The sequence below is a fragment of the Leuciscus leuciscus genome (genome assembly GCF_965113295.1).
Source record: "Leuciscus leuciscus genome assembly, chromosome: 15".
In the NCBI taxonomy this organism is placed as follows: Eukaryota; Metazoa; Chordata; class Actinopteri; order Cypriniformes; family Leuciscidae; genus Leuciscus; species Leuciscus leuciscus.
Window position 1 is genome coordinate 4,811,215 of NC_138739.1, and position 23,953 is coordinate 4,835,167.

Sequence of the window (23,953 nt, forward strand, 5' to 3'; positions counted from 1 at the left end):
CTCCTTTTGAGGCATCTAACCATCTTTGGGTGTTTTTTTCTCAGCACTTTTTAGCTTATTATCTCCAGGCATCGGTTAGAAGTAGGGGTGTAAACATGACGGTACCTCAGTACGTACCTCGGTACTGAAGATACAGGTCTGTTTTTTTTTTTTTTTTTAAACAAATGTGTATGTGTGTTTAAATAAATATTACTATAATTACAATTTTCTTAAAAAATAAATAAATAAAATATCACTAGCTAATGCTGTGAACTATATGGGGTGCTTAATTACACATTACTGTAATATTAAAGGTTACAATTGACAACAGAGCCCAAATTATTAAATTCACTTGCTATTTATTTTTAGATATAATAATCAACACTCAAATAAATAAAACATGTTTATTTATTTCCCAGGGAAAGCAAGAACTGACAAAAATGTAAAATGTGTACCTTGAATGCAATGTAAGTCGCTTTGGATAAAAGCGTCTGCCAAATGCATAAATGTAAAAATGTAAATGTAAATAAAACATGTACTGTAAATTGCACATTAGGCAGATTTTGCATTAACTTCTAAATTGGATTATAAAGTTAATTTTCTACTCCAATTAATTTTTTAAATAATCATTTACACAGTCGCTGTCATATCTTGTTTCATGAGAAATTTATTTAAAGCCCCCCTGTAGTCAATCATTTTATCCCTTAATCTTTGATCACCAAAATGACATATTTAAATGTTTTTTCTTTGAAAAAAAAAGGCTTAAAATAGCTTGATTGTAACTCGACACCCTTGCCTCATTTAGTATGCGCGGTTCTATGAATATGCAAATGAGCCCCGCCTCCACTCACTCACTCACTCAGCTCAGAGATCCACTGGTTGACGATCACACGTGGATCTGATTGGTTACAAGGTAGTTTGTGACGTCAGAAACACCAGCGATTTCAAAGCGTGTTTTTGAGACTGTCTTTGGTTCACAGCAGTTTTAAGGAGGAAATACTCAGCAATGCTGTCGACTTATGAATTTACACATGGTTTGTCTTAAAGCACATTAAAAACACCACATAGACACATGAACAACATTAAAAGCTGGATTTTCACCACAGGGGGACTCATACATTAAATAATCAAAACATTACTAACAGGTTAGTAAATATAATGATTAGGATAATATAGTTAATATATGAAATGCTTCTCTCTAGAGTTCATTTCTCAAGTGAACTAACCTGCTGTCGACACTAAATGCCTGAGGTAAATGTAAAAATTATTCTCAAGCTGTTTTATTGATATCTTTCCACAGTTGAGATATGTAAACATATCTTCTTCTGCGCTTTTTACTGTTAGCAAACAGCATTGCATTACAGCATGCGCCCCCTTCTGGATTGGAGTGTGGATCGCGACTGCATGCACCAAACCGTGACGTCCGTACTGTACGCTTCGGGACAAATACATGTACCGTTACATCCCCTACTAAAAGGGCTCTGCCTATGTAGACAGTAGACAGCAATTCAGCCCACTCGGTTTTGGTACAGAATTCTTTAAACACAAAAACGGGGGCAGAGAGGAAAGTAGAGGCCAAGATGCCCAAAGGCTCATCTTAAGAAATGTTCTCATCTATGAACAGGGCAGATAATGCTATCTCTGAATAATTAATTAGCAGACAACAAGGAGTCAGAGTCGCTGGGAATTATCTGAAGAAAGGTCAATTCAGGGTCTCCACTCACCAGAAGCAAGACACCCGTTCTCTCTCTTTCTCCTTCTCGCTGCCAGAACAAACTACAGCCGTTGGGATGCTGGTCACCAGGGTGAAGAATATCCCTTTCCTTCATGAATAGCACATCTTAAATGTTCAGAGACAGACTGGATTTGCAGTGGAATACGTAATCGCCTCTCTTGCAGAGCAAACCGCAACCATTCAGACTACTCAACCTTTTCTTGGAACAGCTGAATTCGGTGGATTACAAAGACGTGGAACTAATGCAGTGTTGGCGAAGTGAAACTAGCTTGCCATGTTGGAGCGACTCAATGTAGAGTGCAGCTAAGCTACTCTTTGTTACAAACAAAAACATAGCTAACTATTTGCTATTAAAAAGAAAGCTATTAAAGAGATAAACCACCTAAATAGGAAAGTAGTTAGCCTAACTACATTCTAACATTAAGCAGGTAACTACTGTAGGCTATATGCGTTAGAAAGAATGCCATTTAAGAGAGAAACAACCTGAAATGGGCAGTTAGCTAACCTACAAGCTAACGTTAAGCAGCTAACTACTGTATATGCTATTAGAAAGAATGATATTTGAGCGAGAAACAATCTGAAAAGGGAAGAAGTTAGCTAAACTACAAGCTAACATTAAACAGCTAACTATATGCTATTAGAAAGAAAGCTATTTATGAGAGAAACAATATGAAAAGGGAGGTAGTTCGCTAAACTACGAGCTAATTAAGCAGCTAACTATATGCTAATAGAAAGAAAGCTAATTAAGGGGGAAACAACCTGGAAAAAGGGGTATAGGTAGCTAAACCACAAGCTAACAAAAAGCAGCTAACTAGAAAGAATACTAATTAAGAGGGAAACTTGAGAAAAGGGGGGAAATAACATTCACAACCGCTATCGTTGTTTAACACGAGGCAGGCCAATGAATTGTGTTGAGGAAAATAACTAGACTACAAGCTAACAAAGAGTGGGCTAATTATATGTTTCTAAAAAGAATCATATCTAACATTTTCACAAAATATTTATGTTACAAAAACCACAATTCATTAAACAAACAAATACATAAATGGCAGTATTGAAATAAATACTTGTTTCGCTAGTCTGCAACACGATCCAAGTAGCAAAGACTTGTTAGCGCTAAACTGCATCATTGTTTTGATTTAGCTAGTCCTGTTCGCCAACACTGTAAGCAAAGACTGAAAACATATTTATGGATTTTCAACATGAAGGGAGCAACCATATCCCACAGGCTAAGTGCTAGGCACCTTGTCATAGCAACTCCTTTATCTTTATCAAATCATTTTTCTCGCTCTCATGATGAAGTGCTTAGATCAGGTGAGGCTGGGCAGAATGTTTCGGCCCCTCACATCCAACATGACACTTCACATCCATCAAAAACGCAGCAGAAAAGGGGAAAATAATGCTCTCGACCCCTTTCCATTAGCTGAGGCTATAGCCAGTCAAGCTACTCATCATCAAGCTAGCCAACATTTGTCAGCTGCAAGCTACATGAAAGATATTTAAAACACAAAAGATGATTTTCAAATGATTTGGCCGTTTTGTCAATTTTACGAAAAAACTTGCATATAGTCATTTTGCTAATTTTAGTTAGCGACTCCTATATAATGCCAGTAAAGGGAGTTTAGATACACAAATCTCTATGAAGTGCCAAGGGTGAAGGTTGGGTTGGTTAGCATGGTCTAGTTAACCCGAACCGCAACTATTCCATCTGGTTCCATTCCCTGCAAGCAACATATAAATAATACTTAAACTACTTATACTTATACCTACTACCAGTGCTGGCCAAATGAGTCGCAATGAGCACATTTTCAAAAATGAGTTATTTTAACATTCTCTATTAAAAAACAGTTTGAAGTCTTTTTGAAGTTTTATGAAGGTTACAAAACAAAATCACTTTGCACCCATACCTTAAAAAACCCTGGTAATAACACCAAATTTGGCACACACCAAGTCAAAACCAAATATTTCCTATATATGTATAGGAAAAATATGCAGTATATTCAACTTTTTTTCCCCATGATACCACAATTGTTTGATTAACTAATGAAACAGACAGCCTATATATATATAAAGACTTACTGTACCGCACAGATCTAATACAATGTTACACATCAGATGATTTTCCCCAATAGTATCCCAAATGTTCACTTAAGACATAAAAGATAATGTTTGCGTGAATACTCGCCAAGACAGACATTTTGAAATACTGTAATTCTGTGTATGTGTGTATATTGGGATCGCTGGGAGTCTTTGTGCACACGCATCGGATCTGTCAGTCAGCGCGAGTAAGATCATTTTTCATGGACAAATGAAAGGTACTCCTCTCAGAAAACGCACAAATGAAGACACTTTTGGATGTTTAATTGCTATTTGGACGATCGCTGGACGAGGGCTTAATGAACTCATTTTTGTGAAAACCACGAAATCGATATTTTTCACTTGTTTTGCCTGTAGCTCATAATTATCCCCAGGCGAATCCCAACTCCTTTTGCAAGGAGGGGTCACATATTATGGTAGATGTATTACCAGTGACAGACCTTAAAGTGAACTTACATCGTTCCCTGTCTGCTGCCTGTTGAATAGTCAAACTGTGTACTTCTGGGGCGTCATGCATCAGTTGAGCAAACGTCGAGTGAATGGGAACGCAAACAGAGAGCTTTCCACAGGTATTATAGACCTCCCTGTGAAGAGCACACTCATACACACCCTGAAGACGTCCAGAAGATGTACTGCTCCACACTACACAGAAAGAGAAGAATGAGCTTTTTCTCATGGGCACGGACTGTCAATAGCAGAGTCTCTCTCTCTCTCTCTCTCTCTCTCTCTCTCTCTCTAGAGCGCCAGGAGGGCTGCTATCCATCAAACCCTCAATTCCTACAACACAGCGAAAGAGAGAAAATGCAGCGTGATGTATGACCCTCTCTCTGATCACTTCTTAAAGACCAAACCTCACCCCGCCGAAGCAGTTTTGTTTTGTAGTTTATCAGTGCAGCAAATGTGCCCGCGTTGTACGCCAAAAAATCTGGATCAAGACTCCAATGGACTCAAACGCCTCAGTAGTTTTGTCAGTCAGATCCATACAGTTCACAACTGGAGGTCAACAACAGTAAACACAACGTCAATTGGCAGAGCTAACAGACCTAGACGGAGTTACCAATAGCTCTTATTTCACACACAATGCATCAAGTTGACACTTCCGACTCCCTGTACATTTCAAGAGGCTTGTTATTTTTTCACGATGACTGATTGTGTTGTTTTGAGCTCGTTAATTAGTCGATGACCCACGGTGTAATTACTTCACGACGATTTTACTTGGGGAATAGATGGGACTGAACTATCCCTGAGCTTGTGCTCCAGCTGTGTTGCTGTGAAATCCGCTGATGAGGAACTTCAACATATGGACGCGTCCCAAAGTGTACTGTGTGATCTTTCATTAACACCCACACTTGTTTGTAGTCATAATCAGGGCAATTTGATGCTTTTCAGAACACCGGTGCTTAATTCATTGAGTTGTAGCAAAGCAACAAGCGCTATCCCTGTTCAAGATCAAAGTGAGAGGCTGTTTTTCTTCAGGAACCATTTTCTTTCACCTCCACACTAATGCACATCTACGGCCACAAATCAATGGGGCTTGAATTATGAATCCCCTCGAGGCGTTATTGCGTACCGACACAGCGAGGAAAGTGCAATCGGCCCTTCAGACCGCAGGAAGCACACTGACCACAGCGTGGTCTGATAGGAGGAAGACGAGGAAGATTTAATGTGCCGTACTATTGCATGCATCTCTTGGAGAAGGTTCGGGCTCTGCGTGGGGTGTCTATGAGGACTTATCAGGGTTTGGTGGGTGTCTAGAGACTGTTGAGTCCAATCCATCGCTCTGAATGATGGCGCCATTGTGTGCACCTGAAACCTGTCACAACAAGGGTAACAATGTCACTGCCTGCATATTTCACAGCAGTATTAAAACACCAGTGACCTTGGACTAAAAATGATGGGAGGGGGTTGTAACCTGAAGCATGTGTGTGCGCTCTGGGGCCAGTCCTGTGACTTTTAAAACGTTCCCTACTGACACCATAATGTTGGAACATCTATGTTAACTATTTTCTGTCATCCTTTGCCTTTTACACACAAAAAAAAGTAGTGGTGTATATCCCTGCTAAAAGAGCATGTGTGGTCTTAGGCAGTTTAAGCTGGTCTAAAAGGTCTCCCAGCTTTGTTAGTTGTTTGGCCAGCTGGTCTTCCAATCAGATCGGCCCAAAACCCTTTTAAAACTAGTAAATCAGAACAGGCTGAAAGACAAGAAAACCAATTTAAGCTGGTCTAGATGGTATCTCAGCCTTGTTATCTGGTTTGACAGCTGGGACAACCTGATCACCCCCAAAGTCCCTCTAAAACTAGCAAATCAGACCATGTTGAAAGACCAGCAAACCAGTTTAAGCTGGTCTAGATGATATCCCAGCCTTGTTATCTGGTTTGACAGCTGGGACTACCTGATCACCCCAAAATCCCTCTTAAACTAGCAAATCAGACCAGGCTGAAAGACCAGAAAACCAATTTAGGCTGGTCTAGATGGTCTCCCAGCCTTGTTAGTTGGTTTGCCAACTACTCTCCCAACTTGATCGCCCCAAAGTCCCTCTAAAACTAGCAAATCAGACCTTGTTGAAAGACCAGCAAACCAGTTTAAGCTGGTCTAGATGGTCTTTTATCCTTGTTAGCTGGTCTTCCAACCTGATTACCCCAAAACACTTCTAAAACTAGCAAATCAGACTAAGCTGAAAGACCATGATTTTTTTTTAATCATGTGATTTAAAAAAAATTCTTATATAGTTTTTGCCTCTTTTACAATCCAACAGCTTAAACAGCCACATGGATATAAAGCTACTATAGTAAAATCCAATCTACCAAATCTGCAAAATCAAATCTCTCGCCAAATCTCTACCGGTTGTGATATTTCTGTATTCAAATATAATCAATCCACCTTGACATGCATTAGAGATTTACAAAAACAAGATTTGACAGCAGGGGAAGACGTTTGTCTTCCATCTTATTTCTATCCATTTAACAATATCTGTAGAATATGATTATGCAATGCTATAATTGAATATATTCGGCTCACTCACGGGCAAATGGAGCAATCCGCCATTCTTTCTGATCAGTGCAGCGAAAACATCCCGGCCGAGAATCGATACGGGCATCATACAGCAGCAATCAGAAAAGCACTTTGTCCTGTACTTGTGTTTGTGCCCCATGAATGGAATTATTGATCTACACCAAAGTGCATCGACACAGTGACCAGCCGAACCCTCTACTAACTGCAGCATATGCATTCAATACACGAACGGTCAACCGAAGGATAGACGCAAGCGAGATTGTTTTTACTACACAGCAAAGAAATGAAAAGGACAGCAAATTTAAACTTACATGGTTCCCCCGAGTAAAAGACAACCGGTGTCTCGTCTAGAGTTTCAAAAGTGATCTAAGCTATACCACAAAACAGATGTCTGCAATCACAAGATGTCACCGTGAACTCAAACACTCCGAGACCTTGATTTTGCTTGTGCCACATTTTCGCTTTCAGTATGATAGACAATTACTTGTTGCTCTGTGGCTGGATAGAAAATAGTATCCTGATCTATGAAAGAGCAATATAACGTTCCTCCAGAAGGTCGGAGTGACCTTGAGGGAATCTTCTAGAAGCCGTCACTGCTGTGAGATACGGCAGATCAGGTTGAAAAGTTAAAAGCAGCTAAAGCCCGCTGGAGTGGGTTTGATCTACAGCCGGCCGTTTGATCGGGGAGAGGCACTTCCAAGCGTGAGAGCTCAGAATGGATTGCCTCCTGGCTTTTATAAACAACCATAAATTAGGACAAATTTGTCAAACGAGAAGAGACACAGTGAGTATGGAGTCAAGGCTTGGAGCAGCACAAATAAAAGCGTATCACAACATCTCATCCATTACGCTGTCAGACGAGCGCTGCGGGCATCGTCTCATGACAATATGCAGATATATAGCTCACGATAACAGGCCTGCTGATTTACTGTGACCACAGAGATGTTTACGACCACCTGCTTTACACAAACAAACCAGAGGGGAACAATGCAAACTTTTGCATAAGACGACATATCAATCATGGCACATTTGAGAAATCTGTTTGACTTGACAGTAACGTAAAATATGTCATGATTGGTAACACGTGGCGTTGAGCTGTTTAGTAGCTCATTATAATAATGATGAAATGTTATGTATTTGCTTAAGTGTTCTTAGAGTCGCGATGCGGTTGCTAAGTGGTTTCTAATGTGTTCTAGGTGTTGCTGTGTGGCTGCTTAAGTGTTGTAAGAGTTGCTATGCGGTTACTAGGGTGTTGCTAGGTGGTTTCTAAGGCATTGTAAAAGTCGCTATGCGCTTTGCTAAAGTGTTCTAAGAGTGGCTATGCAGTTGCTAGGGTGTTGCTAAGGTGGTCTAAGAGTAAATGTTCTAAGTCAAGTCAAGTCAAGTCACCTTTATTTATATAGCGCTTTTTACAATACAGATTTTATCAAAGCAGCTTCACAGTGATAACATGAAAATAATACAACAAAGTTTGTTTCTAGAAGAAAATTGCATCATCGTCCACCGTAAGATCTAAGAGTGACTATGCGGTACAGGGATGTTGCTGTGTTCTAAGAGTTGATATTAATTTACTACCGTGTTCTAAGGTTGGCTATGAGGTTTCTAGGGTGTTGCTAAGTTGTTCTAAGAGTTGCTATGTGGTTGCGTAAGTGTTCTAAGACTTGCTATGCGGATGCTAAGGTGTTTATAGGTGGTTTCTAAGGTGTTCTAAGAGTTGCCATGCACTTGCGAAAGGGTTCTAAGAGTGGATATGCGGTTGCTAAGGTGTTCTAAGAGTTGCCATGCACTTGCGAAAGGGTTCTAAGAGTGGATATGCGGTTGCTAAGGTGTTCTAAGAGTTGCTATGTGGTTTCTAAGGTGTTGATCAGTGGTTTCTAAGATGTTATAAGAGTTTCTACGCGCTTGCTTAAGTGTTCTCAGAGTGTTTATGAGGTTTCTAGGGTGTTGCTAAGGTGTTCTAAGAGTTGCTATGTGGTTGCGTAAGTGTTCTTAGAGTTGCTATGCGGTTTCTAAGGTGTTGATCAGTGGTTTCTAAGATGTTATAAGAGTTGCTACGCGCTTGCTTAAGTGTTCTCAGAGTGTTAATGAGGTTTCTAGGGTGTTGCTAAGGTGTTCTAAGAGTTGCTATGCAGTTAGTAAGGAGTCAAAAGGGCCTTAAAAGATTCCTCAATACCAAATTTCTACATAGGGTTTATTTTAATGCATCTTGTGAGTTACATGAAGATACCTGCATTGTAACCACAAAACCGCTTTGCATATTTCCCTGCATACTTGCATAATACAGTGGGGCCTCGTGAATATTCAGCAGGGTTTCTGATGTTGGTAATTGCTCTCCAGCACTGAGGATAAAAACAATGATAGCGGGGATCGTGAATGAGATCTGGCTTATCGAGGAACACGCAGCAGGAGACCACTGGTGCCGGTTCATAATCACACACTGTCAAACAAACTGAAATTACGGCAGAACTGCATCTATACACCTGCAACTTATCTATTGCGTAATTAAGATTTCGTATCGACGAGGCTTTTGAAGCCGAGGAATCGTCAGAGCGCTTTCTGCTTCACCGCAGCATCCAATTTCCCCGGGTTTTGATTGGGACTCGTTAAAACGGAAGGTTCCAGAACGTTTCAGATCTTCAGCGAGGGAGATGACAAGCCAGTGAGCCCTGAAAGAGAATAAAACTCCAGAGAGAACTGCAAATAGATGCGAGGGGAAGAAGAGAGGAAGTCATGAGAAGAAACGATACGCCAAGGAAAACTGGAGGAGCAAGTTTCACATCTGCCCTGTAAAGCTGCGGATTCACGCGGTAATTAAGAGTCTGCGGCGTCAGCTGTGACGTCTATTGCTCAACCAGCACGAGAATCGTCCTGAGAATGAAGGCGAGGTCAAAAAACAATATCAGACTGTATCAGAGCATCAACAAAATATATTCAAAATGTCGTACTTTTGGGTAACTTGGTGTAGATCATTCAGGAAATATGTCAAATACACTTAAGATATGAGTATAATACGACACTGACAGCCTAGTTTTCACCGAATTAAAATACGCCATTAATTCTCATTGGATACTACAATACAATACAAAAAAAAAGAACACAAAAAATACAAATACAAAAAATAATAATATTAATAATTAAATAATTAAATAATTAAATAATTAAATAAATAAATATAAAAAACATACTTAAATGATTAAAAAAAGATACAAATTAAAAATATATAATAAATAAATACAAACAAAAATATATAAGTAAATAAAACTGATAAATACAAACTAATAAATAAATAAATACAAACATACAAACAAATAATTATTAAAAATAAATAAAATAACAATAAATAATAAATACAAACATAAATAAATAAACAAATAAAAATAAACAAATACAGGTACAAATATAAATATGAATAATTAAATAAATAATAAAACTAATAAATACTAATTTAAATATGTAAATAATTAAATAAATAAATAGATAAAAATGGATAACAATAAATAATAAATACAAACATAAATATAAATATGTAGGCCTACATAAATTATATAAATGAATGAATGAATAAATAAATAAAACCTAATAAATAAATAAAGCAAGCAATCTCTGTCAACCTAAAAAGCATCTAAGTGCTTCACTTGAAACTCAATTTCATCAAAATACCAGTTAAGTCGTCTATAAGATGATGCGTATGTGGTTTCCGGCTAACTATTAATTAAACCAGGCTAATGTTGTATGGTAGACTATGAGCTGTTCAGACACTCCAGACGTCCTCTAGTAAACAGAATCACAATGTCGCATCAGCGCATGAATTAAACAGCAGCTCTTTCCTCAGGAGAAGCACAAGCTCTTATCCCGAGTTATAAACCACCGTCTCCGTCACTTCTTCTCCGCCGGCCGGAGCAGAGCCACGAAAAACATTCATTCCTTTTAAATGGATCTGAGCATCCCGACTCCAGCTAAAGATCCACTGAACAAAACACTGCCCGTGCAGAAGGCTTTCTAGGCCACTGTAATCCACAAAATCTCATTCATTAATGGGATCATATCACAGAAAACCGGATTTTGTATTCCTCTGCAGTCTATGCAAACATAGCAATGATGTCACGACTCATTAACATGTATTTGCATATCATATTATGAACACATAGAAAGCACATTAGTGCCAACCTCTTTTTTTTCTTCTTTTTTTTTCGATGTTTCAAAAAGTATATATTTTTTTTTATTCATTTCTTCCCTTTTTATCGCATTATATGCATGTATATATTCAAATATTTAAGTATTTTGAGAGAGTAGACTTGATTACGTCATTTGCGGTGCTTCATGGGAGTGGGCGGAGCTAACAAGATATTTTGCGATTTTCAGCTCTCTGATTGGTGGGATTTCCTGCACAGCATTATAGGTAATGTAGTTTTCCCACCAGGAATTCTGCTGTTAAAACGATTATTTTAGGAATAAGCTGAAATAATGCGTCAGAACTAAGCAAACACCATCGATTAACAACCTCGTCGCTCGCAGTAAGGCTGTCTTTAGCGATTTTTAAAATATCGTTAAAAATCAAGACATCGTTAAAAATCTATTTCCCTACGGAAAGCCTGAATGTAGTTTTTCCTTCCAGAACCGGACTGTTACACGCTATTCTTTTCAGCTACTGAACGTTGAAAGTTAGCCAATCATATTTAAAGGTACAGTAGCGTGTTTCCAGAAGTCAAAATGAGGGGAAAAATGCTCATGAAACACTAACAAATGGCTTATTCTGGTGGAAGAAAGTTTGAAAAACACCATAAGTTGACATTTGGTAGGAAATGCTTAAATTTTTTTATAAAAAAACAGTATTATAAGAGTTTGCAACTGAACTACATTTAACACAGAGCATTTGGCTTCAGTCACATGACGGATGTCCAAGTGAAACTGGATATTCAACATGGGGGATATTCAACATCCATCAGAAATTGTGTTTTAGGAAAGCAAATAGTGTCAGTTTTGATTATATATGAACTATACGGGCACAATAAAGCTGTATATTCATTTGCAGTCTGTCCCGTTGACCAACTCGTCGCTGGCCGGCTCCCAAATCTCGGTCTGCTGTGGACCTGGGAAACACAACACAACCTGATACCGGGTGAGCGGCCAAATTCCTCACATTCCTCCCTAAATACTCCTCGAAAAACGAGGAAAAACACACAGTATCTGTTTAAGCGTTCCCAGGTGTAAGTAAAATTAGCACTATTAAACTGTGCTGATAAACTGACTCAATTAAAGAACGCTGGGCTGCTTTAAATGCAAATGAGCTGGCAGTTTACCTTGACACTTCACAAAAATCACTTGTTTTTCCCAGTTTTGAGTTGGTTTTTGCTTTCACTGAGTTGAATCAGGTCTAATGCTGATTTTGTATCGGGAAACTGGAGGAAAGACAGTCACGTAATCGACGTCAGCTAGCCGAACGATCAATCCTGAGAGCGTAAAGAGAGGAAACATCTCTACAGGGCTTTATCTTTGACTGATAGCGACACGGCTACGCTTGTGCGCTTGCTAACGCTAACCCATTAGGACCTACAGGGGGAAAAAAACGCTGTTACCGCTAATAGAGCAGGAAACTAACGGAGCAAAGAGACGTACCGGAGGATTAGCAGAAGCAGAAAGCCGATGGAAATGTGGAAACCTGAAGAAAGGACACGAGAAACCAAACCGCTAATCATGCTCATGATCAAGGGGGAATGTAGAAACCTGGCAAAAACACACATTTCCTTACCATAATATAATATAATATAATATAATATAATATAATATAATATAATATAATATAATATAATATAATATAATATAATATAATAAAAAAAATATCAAATATCAAGAACAAAGAAATTATATATTTAACAAATAATATAAAAAAACATTTAGTATTTCATATTATGAATCAGAATAATAAATAATAAGAATAATAAATTGACTATTAAACAATTACTAAACTAAAATAAAGAAAATAAAGCCTTTTTAAAATAAATAAATAAATAAATAAATACTCTCTCTCACACACAAAACAATTAAATATCCCAAAAAATTTTAATAATTTAAATCAACAAAACAAAAATCAACAAAAAAAAAATCAAATAAAAAAATCAATATTTTTTTAAAGATTTAGTATTTTTTCATATGCATCATAAGAAAAATTAAGAAAAATAAAGCATTGGATTTTTTTTTAAATACAATTAATAAATTAAAATAAAAAATGAAGCCAATTTTATTCATTTATTAAATAATGATAATAATGATAAATTAAGCAAATAATATGAAAAAATTTGATTTTTTTTTTTCATTTTATGCATCACCAGTGAAAATAATAAATAAATAATAATAATAATAATAACAAAACTATAAAGATGAAACATTATTCTTATTCTGACAAACTGACACAAAACAACTAAATACAAATTAAAATAAATCCAATTTTTATTTATATATTTACAGTTAAATATGTATGTATTGGCATGTATATATATATATTTGAATAAATATAATAGTTTTATATTAAATAGATATTTTTGTGTGAAATGTGATCTGTAGATGTTTTTATGCGTTCCATCCTCTTAAGGTTTTAATTTAGTAATAATGTGAAAGCCTGAGCTCCTGCTGAGCATTGTGTGTTAAATATGTCATGATAAATGTGTGTGTGAATACAGATGTGTCCAGATCTTCCACTAAGCTGATAATATGTATATATCCGAAGACTAGACAGGGGATTGTGAGGTGCAGAACGGCTCGGATGGGATACGGATGAGGTGAAAGGGATCATGGGAAGATGACAGTGAAGCGAGTTTCCCTGATCAATATCTGCTTCATCCCATCACTCGTCTCTACGTCTTCATTTACTCTGGACACGAACACCAGAACAACACACACTCTCAGGAAGGGTTTTCTTGTGGAGTGACAAGAATGAGGAGAAGGTCAAAGCCAAATATCTGTTATTTTACTTTACTTTATGAGGTTTGCAATTATTGCAATGACTGAAAATGGTAAACTAGTTTAGAAAATCATTATTTAATTACTATATATATATATATAAAGGAAATTAGCACGTTAAAATTTACAATTTACCACATTATTTTTAAATATTATATAAATATAATAATATATAAAAATATAAGAATTAATTTTATATAATATATATATAATTTGAATATAAATAATATAAATAAATAAAAATATATATACTGTATATATATTTAATAATTTCATTTAATGTATTTATTTGTAATAAATAAAAAGTAATACACACACATAAATATATGAACGTTAATATTAACTATTTTTATATTAATCAGTAAAATTACAATGAATATGTATTTAAAAAAATTATATTAATATATTCCTAAAATGTTTTCATATTTTTAAATTATATAAATATTATAATATATACAAATATAAATATTTAATACTGATAAATATAAAGAGTTTTAATAATAATAATAATAATATATATATTAGTATTGGTACTGTAGTATTGGTAAACTATTTTATATTATCAGTAAAATTAAAATGAATATGTATTTTTAAAAATGTATATTAACATTTATTTATCAATATACTGCATATTTTATGAATATATATATATATTCTGTTTATAATAGAATTATTACTACACAATTGATTGTTAATTATTCAAATTATTACAAAATGAAAAGCTCAACGGAACAAAATCATTTTAAATAGGGGGGAATCAGACATTGAATGTGTTTAAAACTAGCTAAGTTACTTCTATGCCAGATAATACTTTATCTAATAGTTCCCAAACAAAACCTTGGGATTTGTGCCTCTAATACCATGAAAGAGTGAGACGCCTATAAGCCTTCATCATTCTCCCATCACATAACCCCAGTCACGCATCCCATATGGCAATCTCATGCATCCTGATCGGATTATCCCACAACAGACCAATAAAGATGTAAAGAGTGTATGAAACTGGTGGAGTCTACACACACACCGACACCGGCGGAAGAGCCACTGCCTGCATTCATTCAATTATCCATGAGCGCAGATGAATCATTCATGGATATTATGTCAGCAGACGAAAACTGCAGACGACAAGCACGCGGCGGACGGAAGAGAACAAACGAACGTCGTCTTCCTCTGTTTGTCCGGATGCATTAACCTCAGGAGACCTCGTGGGGAGAATGATCTCAGCGGGGCGGGAAGACGGATGAAATGTTGAGGTGACCTTCGAGCTTCACCGTCTTCTAAGTGCTCGGTGTGAACGAGGGTCGTATCATCCATCCATCCGTCTCCCACTGACCGGGTCTCCAGCTGACCTTTACCGGGAGTCACAAACACATTAAACGCCCTGTCATCGCACTGTTTTTACACAATACGCTTTCTGAAGGTTTCACTAAAATTCTGCTTTTTCTGCCTCTAAAACGAATGTCCTTTTCTGATGACATCATCAAGTACTGTTTTAAACTCCGCCCCTCAAACCCCGGCCGTTTACTTTCATTCATCCGCCTCTAAAACGAATGTCCTTTTCTGATGACATCATCAAGTACTCACATTTTTTAAACTCCGCCCCTCAAACCCCGCCATATACTTGCATTCATCCGCCTCTAAAACGAATGTCCTTTTCTGATGACATCATCAAGTACTCACATTTTTTAAACTCCGCCCCTCAAGCCCCGCCGTATACTTGCATTCATCCACCTCTAAAACGAACGTCCTTTTCTGATGACATCATCAAGTACTCCATTTTTTAAACTCCGCCCCTCAAGCCCCCGGCCGTATACTTGCATTCATCCGCCTCTAAAACGAATTTCCTTTTCTGATGACATCATCAAGTATTCACATTTTTTAAACTCCGCCCCTCAAACCCCGGCCGTTTACTTTCATTCATCCGCCTCTAAAACGAATGTCCTTTTCTGATGACATCATCAAGTACTCACATTTTTTAAACTCCGCCCCTCAAACCCCGCCGTATACTTGCATTCATCCGCCTCTAAAACGAATGTCCTTTTCTGGTGACATCATCAAGTACTCAAATTTTCTAAGCTCCGCCCCTCAAGCCCCGGCCGTATACTTGCATTCATCCGCCTCTAAAACGAATGTCCTTTTCTGATGACATCATCAAGTACTCAAATTTTCTAAACTCCGCCCCTCAAGCCCCGGCCGTATACTTGCAGTCATCTGCCTCTAAAACGAATGTCCTTTTCTGATGATCAAGTCCTCGTATTTTCTTCATATTGTTTACATACACTTTTCACCATCCTATTAAAAACAGACAGTCAAAATAAAGTTCAGCCACACGCTTTTTTCCAGTTTCACTTTATGAAGTCAATTATTTAAATTATGCAAAATGAATATTAGTGCATTAATCATTGCATGTTGTAAAAGGCCACCATTTGCCGTTGCTTATAATTATTTGTGAAATTTACCAGCGATTTCTGAGTGAAAAGAGAATCCCACACAATTGTTTTTTCAGTTTATTTACGCCCTAAAAACAATTCACTTTCTTTTCTGATGACATCAAGTAGTTGCATTTTTTAACTCCGCCCCTCAAACCACCAACCATATATTTTACATACATGTTTCTCCATCCAATCCCGCCCTGAACATCTGGTTTCATGGAAATGCATCACTTTATGAATTAAAAAGCAGTTGTAAATTTGTGAAACTTACAAGCAAATTCTACATGAAAATCGTCTCAAAGTAAATCCTACACTACTTTTTCCCCCCAGTTTATTTACTTCCTAAAAACCCATTTTTGGTCTAGTTTTTAAACAGTTCATTCTACAGAAGAAAAAAAAGTTTGACTTTCATTAAAATACAAAAAAAAATTTGCCTCTAAAATGAATTTCCTTTACTGATGACATCATCAAGAACTCACATTTTTTAACCCCGCCCCTCAAACCATCAGCCATATATTTTACATACACGTTTCTCCATCCAATCAACTGCAGACAGTCAGATTTTTCCCACTGAACCTCCTGTTTCACTGAAATACATCACTTTACGAAGTAAAATGGGTTGCGAACATCGTTTAAGGAATCTGAGTTCATGGACTTTACAGTATGCAAAGTTAATATAATGTTCCACCTACTATTTAAATAGTTTATGGCATACTACTTTCTAGCGAACTTTTAAAGTACTTGTTTATAAAAAGATATTGCAAATTGCAAACCCCGCCCCCTTGATAACTTTGCCAAGAGAATGATTCCCTCTTTGTGTAGTTGACCCTTACACTACGGATGAACTTGGATCCGCCTGAAGCGTTTATATTCCCAGAGGTGCGAAACACTCTTTCTCCATCTTGTCTGACACCGCGGCCCATCATTCTTTTATATGCACCCGTTGCTTTCTGCAGGCCCCCTGTGCGAGCGCAGGTACACATCAAACCCATTAAAGTGTCAGGCTCCAGCGCATAAAGGCTGATGCCTTCCTGGAAACGCCAGCAAAGGATAAATTCTGCTGCGAACAAGCGGGAGGTCCGAGAACAAGAGCCCGGGCTCTTTACTGTCGGCTCACACAGGTGTCAAAGCACAGTCTGCACATTCACTGCGAGCAGAGGATCCTCGTCACACACTGTACACGCCACTGAGAGACTGCACGTTTCTGGAGGTGTACGTCTCAAACAAAGGTAAAGCAGAGTTGGAACACTGGATAAAAATAAATAAATAAATTAAAAAATAAATAATCTAAAATAAATATGAAATATGAATAAAAAAATAATAATTCTGTAAGTGTAGGTTTCAAACAAAGGCAAAGCAGAGTTGGAACACAGAATAGTTAAATAAATAAATAAATAAATCTCTCATTCCTAAAGTATATAAATATGAATAAAAATACAATAAAACTGAGATCTCTTATTTTTTTATGTAAATAAATATGAATATAATAATCATAAAATAAAATAAAAATAAGATGATTTAGATCCCCAATTGCATAAAAAAATCTAATAAAAATGTAAATGTCTTGTTTTAAAAGGACATAAATATAAATTTAGTATAATCATAGATCAAAATAATAAAAAATAATAATAATCGAATTTCTAAAATATACAAATATAATATAATCATAAAATAAAAAAGTCAATAAAATAAGAAAATTGAGACCCTCCGATTATATAAAAAATAAATGAAATAATATTTTGGTCTCTTGTTTGTAAAGTACGTAAAGATAAATAAAATTATACAGCAAAATAAGAAACAAAATAAAAGTTAATTATTTAGATCCTCTAATTGCATAAAATAGAAAATAAAATTTAGATCTCGTTTCTAAAATATATAAATATAGTAATAATTAAATAGTATAATAAAATAAGGTACATTTCTAAAGCATATACTAATAATTTATTGTGATATAATTGATAAATACAGTTAGCAGAAAAACAATACTGGCAATGCCATCAATGCAGTCAAAGTCTAACTATCTAACTCGTTTACATCTAACCACATGTACCGGAAACTCTTCCATAGAGCGGGAAAACTGTCCTGAAAGCAGCCGCTCGGTGTTAGCACACTGCTAATGCTAATGCCCAGATCCTCATACATACCGGCTAAATATATCTGTGGAAATCCTCCAAAACAACACTTTTTGCAAGCATTAAGATCTGAAGAGTAAATGAAGTATGTTAAGCAGAGCTCCAGCGACTCTTAGGACACTCGTGTTGTTTCACGGCCCATAATCCTCTCTTCCCGCTCATTACGTGTGTTTTACAGCGGCTAGTGTCATGGATTCACGGAGGCAAGCGTCGCTCATGAAAAGCGCTCATCCTGCTCAAGCGCAGGCCATCCGTCTTCACACAACAAGGCCTGCTGGGATACGACAACACATCAAAATATTCCTGAAATCCTTCACGTGTTCAGACGCTCGCTGAAGGTCTGAGGACAGCAAACACAATCTGACACACACAGAACAAAACCTGCTTTTCTGAAAGACCTTCAGAGCTGAAAACACTCAAAACACACTGGAATAAAAGCTCCATTCGCTCGCAACAGGTAACGTCTCGATATATATATATATATAAAACATAACTTTGTACAAAACAATTTTTTTACATATATATTACTTTATTATACCATAAAAATTTAAATAAATCAACTAATATAATTGTATAATATATAAAAAATTGTATAGTCTGTCCAAGTTTCTTATGCAAATATGCCCAAAATTTGCTAAATATGGGTTGAGTGCAATACAAGATTGACAGCCTTATTTTCAACAACACAAACTTCAAAAGATAATAAATAAATAAATAAATAAATAAATAATTGCTCCTAGATCCTACAGACATTTTACAACACTGGATGGATGACTGGAAAAATGATAGATAGATAGATAGATAGATAGATAGATAGATAGATAGATAGATAGATAGATAGATAGATAGATAGATAGATAGATAGATAGATAGATTTATGCCTATTGCATAAAACATTTGCGACAGCGTTTCCTTCCCATGTGTTTACAAGAACAAAATCATCAGTTCCTGGGAAATTGGCACAAAATATCAGTAATAAAAAAAAGAAGTTGCTGTTTTTCCTCCATCATAAATGACTCGTGTCAGAACCATAGACTGTAAAAAAATATGGACGTAGTGTCCGTGACGTCACCTGTAGGTTTCTGAAGACCGTTTCTGAAGCCTAAAGTGGGCGTGGCCGACCGTCGCCATCTTGGTAGCGCGTCACTCCCGAATTTATTTATTTTTACAGTCAGACAATGAGCTGAGGTAACGTGACGGCTAACGGCTAACAGACAAACGGCTAATGATGACTAATGACCACAGCAGCGGGAATCCACCTGTCACTCAAAAGTGGACACCCTTAATTATGCAGAATTTTAAGGCTTATTATAATTTAAACGGATGAGTTATAAAAAACGTCACCCCCCTCACAGTCGTCATGAAGGGCAACATTAGCTGTATAGACCAAAGCCACTTCTTGCTCCAGGCTGTAAACATGTGTTTTTCTGCTGTAAAGTTGGGCATTTTAACATGGGGGAGATACAGATTTGACTCACTTTTGCAGCCAGCCTCAAGCAGCCAGTGGATGAATTACCGTTTAATTCACTTCCGTGTTGGTTTCAAGAGAGAGACAGGGAGGTTGCCGCTTGGTCAGAACCAAGCGGGAAGGAAGTCGACCGGAAGTTGAAGCCGGCCGCGTGCCACCATCTTGTAGCAGAACTTCACCTGCTGTTAGCATCCCATTGACTCCCATTCATTTTGGCGTCACTTTGACAGCGAATAACTTTACATCTGAGGCGTTTGAAGACTCCATTTGTCCATTATTTATTTCTAAAGAAACACGACAATGTATAAAATGCTCCATTACCTTGTAGCTTACGTTATGGCCCCGTAAAAACAGTTTTTGTAAAAGTAGGCTAACGATTGCGTCATAACCACGCGACTCTCTGTCGCACAGTAGAGAGATTACCGTATGCACAGGAGGAGAAGCTCGCGGGCAATCGGGGAGACGTGGAGGCAAAATGACAAGATAATTCATCAGAATACCTAGCAAAAGTTTCTCCTGCTCCTAGCTCATGGACACCTCCTACTCACGATCTCCGTCTCTACAAGATTCGGAAGGGAATGATTCAGATTTCTCATGCCACAGCCACTAGAAGACAGACGGGTTGCTCACGTCACATCTACGTCGTCAAGCTCTGTTTGAGTCTGCGCGTCAGGAACGGAAGTCCTAAAAAATCGCTGAAAATGGGCTTCACTTGTCTCAATTGAGTTCCAATGAGATGACTCTGTCCATTTCTTATACTGTCTATGGTCAGAACCACCAAACCAACAATTGAGATGCTGTGATGCGATTGGTCTGCTGGTTAGTCCAGTTATCCAATCACAGCCTCCGCTGAGGCAAAGTCACATGAGGCTTATGTTGTGGATTTATGTGTTTAATGTGTTCAATTGTAGTTTATGCGCATGTCTTCTTATCGGAAAAAACATTCATACGTTTTTTTTCCCGTGCATTTTTAGAATTTGCCATTTCCATCCAGACGTTTTTTTTCTTTCTTTTTTCACATAAATAAATAAACAGTTGCTCTTCGAGTGAACAAATGCTTCTGTAAAATAATCATTTAGGTTATAGCCTAGTCCATTTTCGCCACTGAAAACGTAAGACCATTCAGACATAATATATGGCTTGAGGGCGTTACGACACTGACGTCATTTTCATTGAATAATAAATAAATAAAATGATGTCGCTCTTTTGAGTTAACAATAGTTGTGCGGTTTAATGAGCTGTGTTACGTCATCAGCTCTTCCCCCTATAACAAGCGAGTGTAAAGCGAGAGGCTGCTGTGGAAACGAGCGCTGGATCAATCCGCCGGGCACTGGAGCGATGGACGGCCCCTGGGAGCCCTGCGTAAATAACACAATGTCCATTCATGCAGCAACGACACGCATTTCCATACATAAGCAATGACAGGTACTTATCCCACTTCGCTGCCGGGAGAACTGAGCACATCAAAAGACAAATCTGGAAACTGCAACACAAGTGCACTTGAGTCAGGCCAAACGAGTGTTACCTGTGGGAATTAACACACAATCTCCCTTCAGAGACTTTTAGAGACGCGTTTATATGAGTAGAGATATTAAACAAACATTTAATGCAGTCGAGTGCAATGCATTTCACTTGAGATGTGAACGTAAGTCCATAAAGGGGTGTGGCTTTGAATTACTCTACTGTCAAGCCTGGTTTTATGCAAATGCAGCACACACACACACACACACACACACACACACACACACTTCCCATCGGATCCACTGTAAACCACACCACTCCGAGACGGCATGTCCATTACTGTGCAAAAATACAAATCCATCCGTCATGAAATATTAAAGACTGAGCAGAATGACCCGAGCAAGAAACGAAAACACCCTTCCTTCAACTCGTGTATCACACAGATCTCACACACTGATTCATAAAACATATTCAAGACTGGAGGGACTAAAAGCAAATGTTTAGTGAATGAAAGCCGATATCCTGAATATTGGACGCGTTTCCATCAGTCTGATCGAGTTCAGCGCAGCCACAATCAAACACAAGATGCTGAACATTTCACACAAACCAGACAACATTTTACAATAAAACATCACTGCATATATTTGCATTTTATATAATATGCACAATACACTAATTAGAAAGAAAAAAAATTCCCTCACGCGCAGCATCAGTTTTGCACCGTGCAATTTATTTCTAAACTAAGATATTCATAAATGCTTCAGTTGCGCTCGAGGAGGCAGATTTCTGACTTCGGAGATGAAATCATCTAAAAGCAGTGCCGACATGTGGTTCTGATGGTTTAGTCGGCTGAAATGAGGTGTTGTTCACTAGTTTTCAGCAGGTGGGCATTGCTGAACTGAATCTCCTGAAAGATCGCGTCAGTCTGCATGCACACATCAGATGCATTAACGCACAGCGCTACTTTCATTTGAAATATGCTGTCCTCAACACGTTCCCGTACTTGATATCAGATCTACGAGGCTGGCACGCGCACGGTGGCATCAATCTTCAGTTTACACAAGCGAGGCTTTGGCTTTGGCTTCTGGAGGGGAGGATGACTGTCCCGCGGACTTGAGCTGGCAAATTAAAGCAGAGAAACGCGCTGTAAAGTCTTAAAACGCATCAAAACTGACTTTATTCTTAATGCGCAAAACGCGTCTGGAGCGCAAACTGCGCACTGGGCACCACCTTCTCCACGCGCTTCAGAATATCCACACACTTCAGCTGAAGTGGAGAAAAACGGGCGTTTCATTTCCAATCATTTCTGACATTCACGTAAAGTGTCTGCTGTCACATTTCAACTGCTCTTACCTTGTTTTAACGAGCGCGTTCCTGCGTTCTCCCTGATTCTGCACGCGCAAAACCCCCTTACATCTTCATGAGCATCGCGCCAAGGAATAAATAACGATAATAATCCAAGGAGAGGGCAGATCCAAGGAGATAGAGAGTGCTCCGCGTGTGGACGGTGGCGAATAACGCTTTAAATCCCCCGGATAGCGCTGCGTCTCGCTCGGCGCGTCTGATTTCAAGCTCCGCTCCGGAGAAACCACAGCTGTGCGCGCTGAGGAGAGCTGGAGGGTGACGTCATGGACACGCCCACCCCCACCTCTCTCTCTCTCTCTCTCTCTCCCTCTCTCTCTCGGACTCCGCCCCTCCATCGCAATACACTTGTTCTGACTCCGCCCCTTTCAGTAACGCGCGGACTCCAGCCACGCCCCTTTAGACTCTTCTGATGGGATGAATCGCGTGAAGAAACGTCCATTTCACCTCACATTCTCATGATAATTACATGCATTTTTTCCCCTCAATTAGAACTCTTATTAAATATGTATTACTGTAATACAGTAACAAAAATCTTACAGGGCTTAACTATAATATATTTTTTTCCTTTAATGCATAAATGAAGGATAATAGAGTTATACGACATGATGTATTCTTTACGATTTAAATATTAATATTATTATTTAAATAAATCATCATATTTGAATAATAATTTTGCAAAAAAACATGTTGTCAAAAAAAGTTTGTAAATACATAATGTGTGTGTGTGTGTGTTTGTGTGTGTGTGTGTGTGTGTGTGTGTGTGTGTGTGTGTGTGTGTGTGTGTGTGTGTGTGTGTGTGTGTGTGTGTGTGTGATATATAAACATTTTTATGTTGGATGCGATAAATCGATTTGACAGCACTAAATAAAATAATTTCATTATTTTTCAAGTACAGTAATGAGAATGAGTTTTTTAATTAAAGTAATAATAACTCTATAATAATAAAAACTCTAAAAAACAGAATTATAATGTAAAAATGCTACAGTAAAACTATTAACTTGTTAAATATTTATTGTAAAAATGATAATATTAGATTTAACAGATTTAATGTTTGTATTAAAAAATGTAAAACAAACTATTTATTCATTTTTATAGTAATTGGCAAAAATAATTACATACTTTTTTCTATATTACAGTAATGAGAATTATATATTTTTTATTAAAGTAATAAATAACTTCATAAATAAACAGAATTAGAAAGTAAAAATGCTACTGTAAAATTATTTAAATTATTGTAATAATGATAATATTTAAGCACATAACTACTAATTTTATATAAAATACTGTGTGAAAAAAAGTGTGTATATATATTATTTT

At 37.4% G+C, this 23,953-nt stretch overlaps 1 protein-coding gene across 19 annotated transcripts in view; it reads right to left on the minus strand.

Annotated features, from left to right (window-relative positions):
• The window catches only part of ptprsa (protein tyrosine phosphatase receptor type Sa), a 204,860-nt gene extending 181,997 nt beyond the window's left edge, over nucleotides 1-22,863 (minus strand). For 18 of the 19 annotated variants that reach the window (XM_082138939.1, XM_082138943.1, XM_082138942.1 and 15 more), the window contains exon 1: nucleotides 22,625-22,863. The gene's annotated coding sequence lies outside the window, so the exon portion shown is untranslated. Of the gene's footprint in view, nucleotides 1-5,485; nucleotides 5,625-6,834; nucleotides 6,926-22,624 lie in introns of those variants that run through there. The other variant, XM_082138937.1, reaches the window with a different exon arrangement.
• Nucleotides 22,864-23,953: the final 1,090 nt, after the last annotated feature.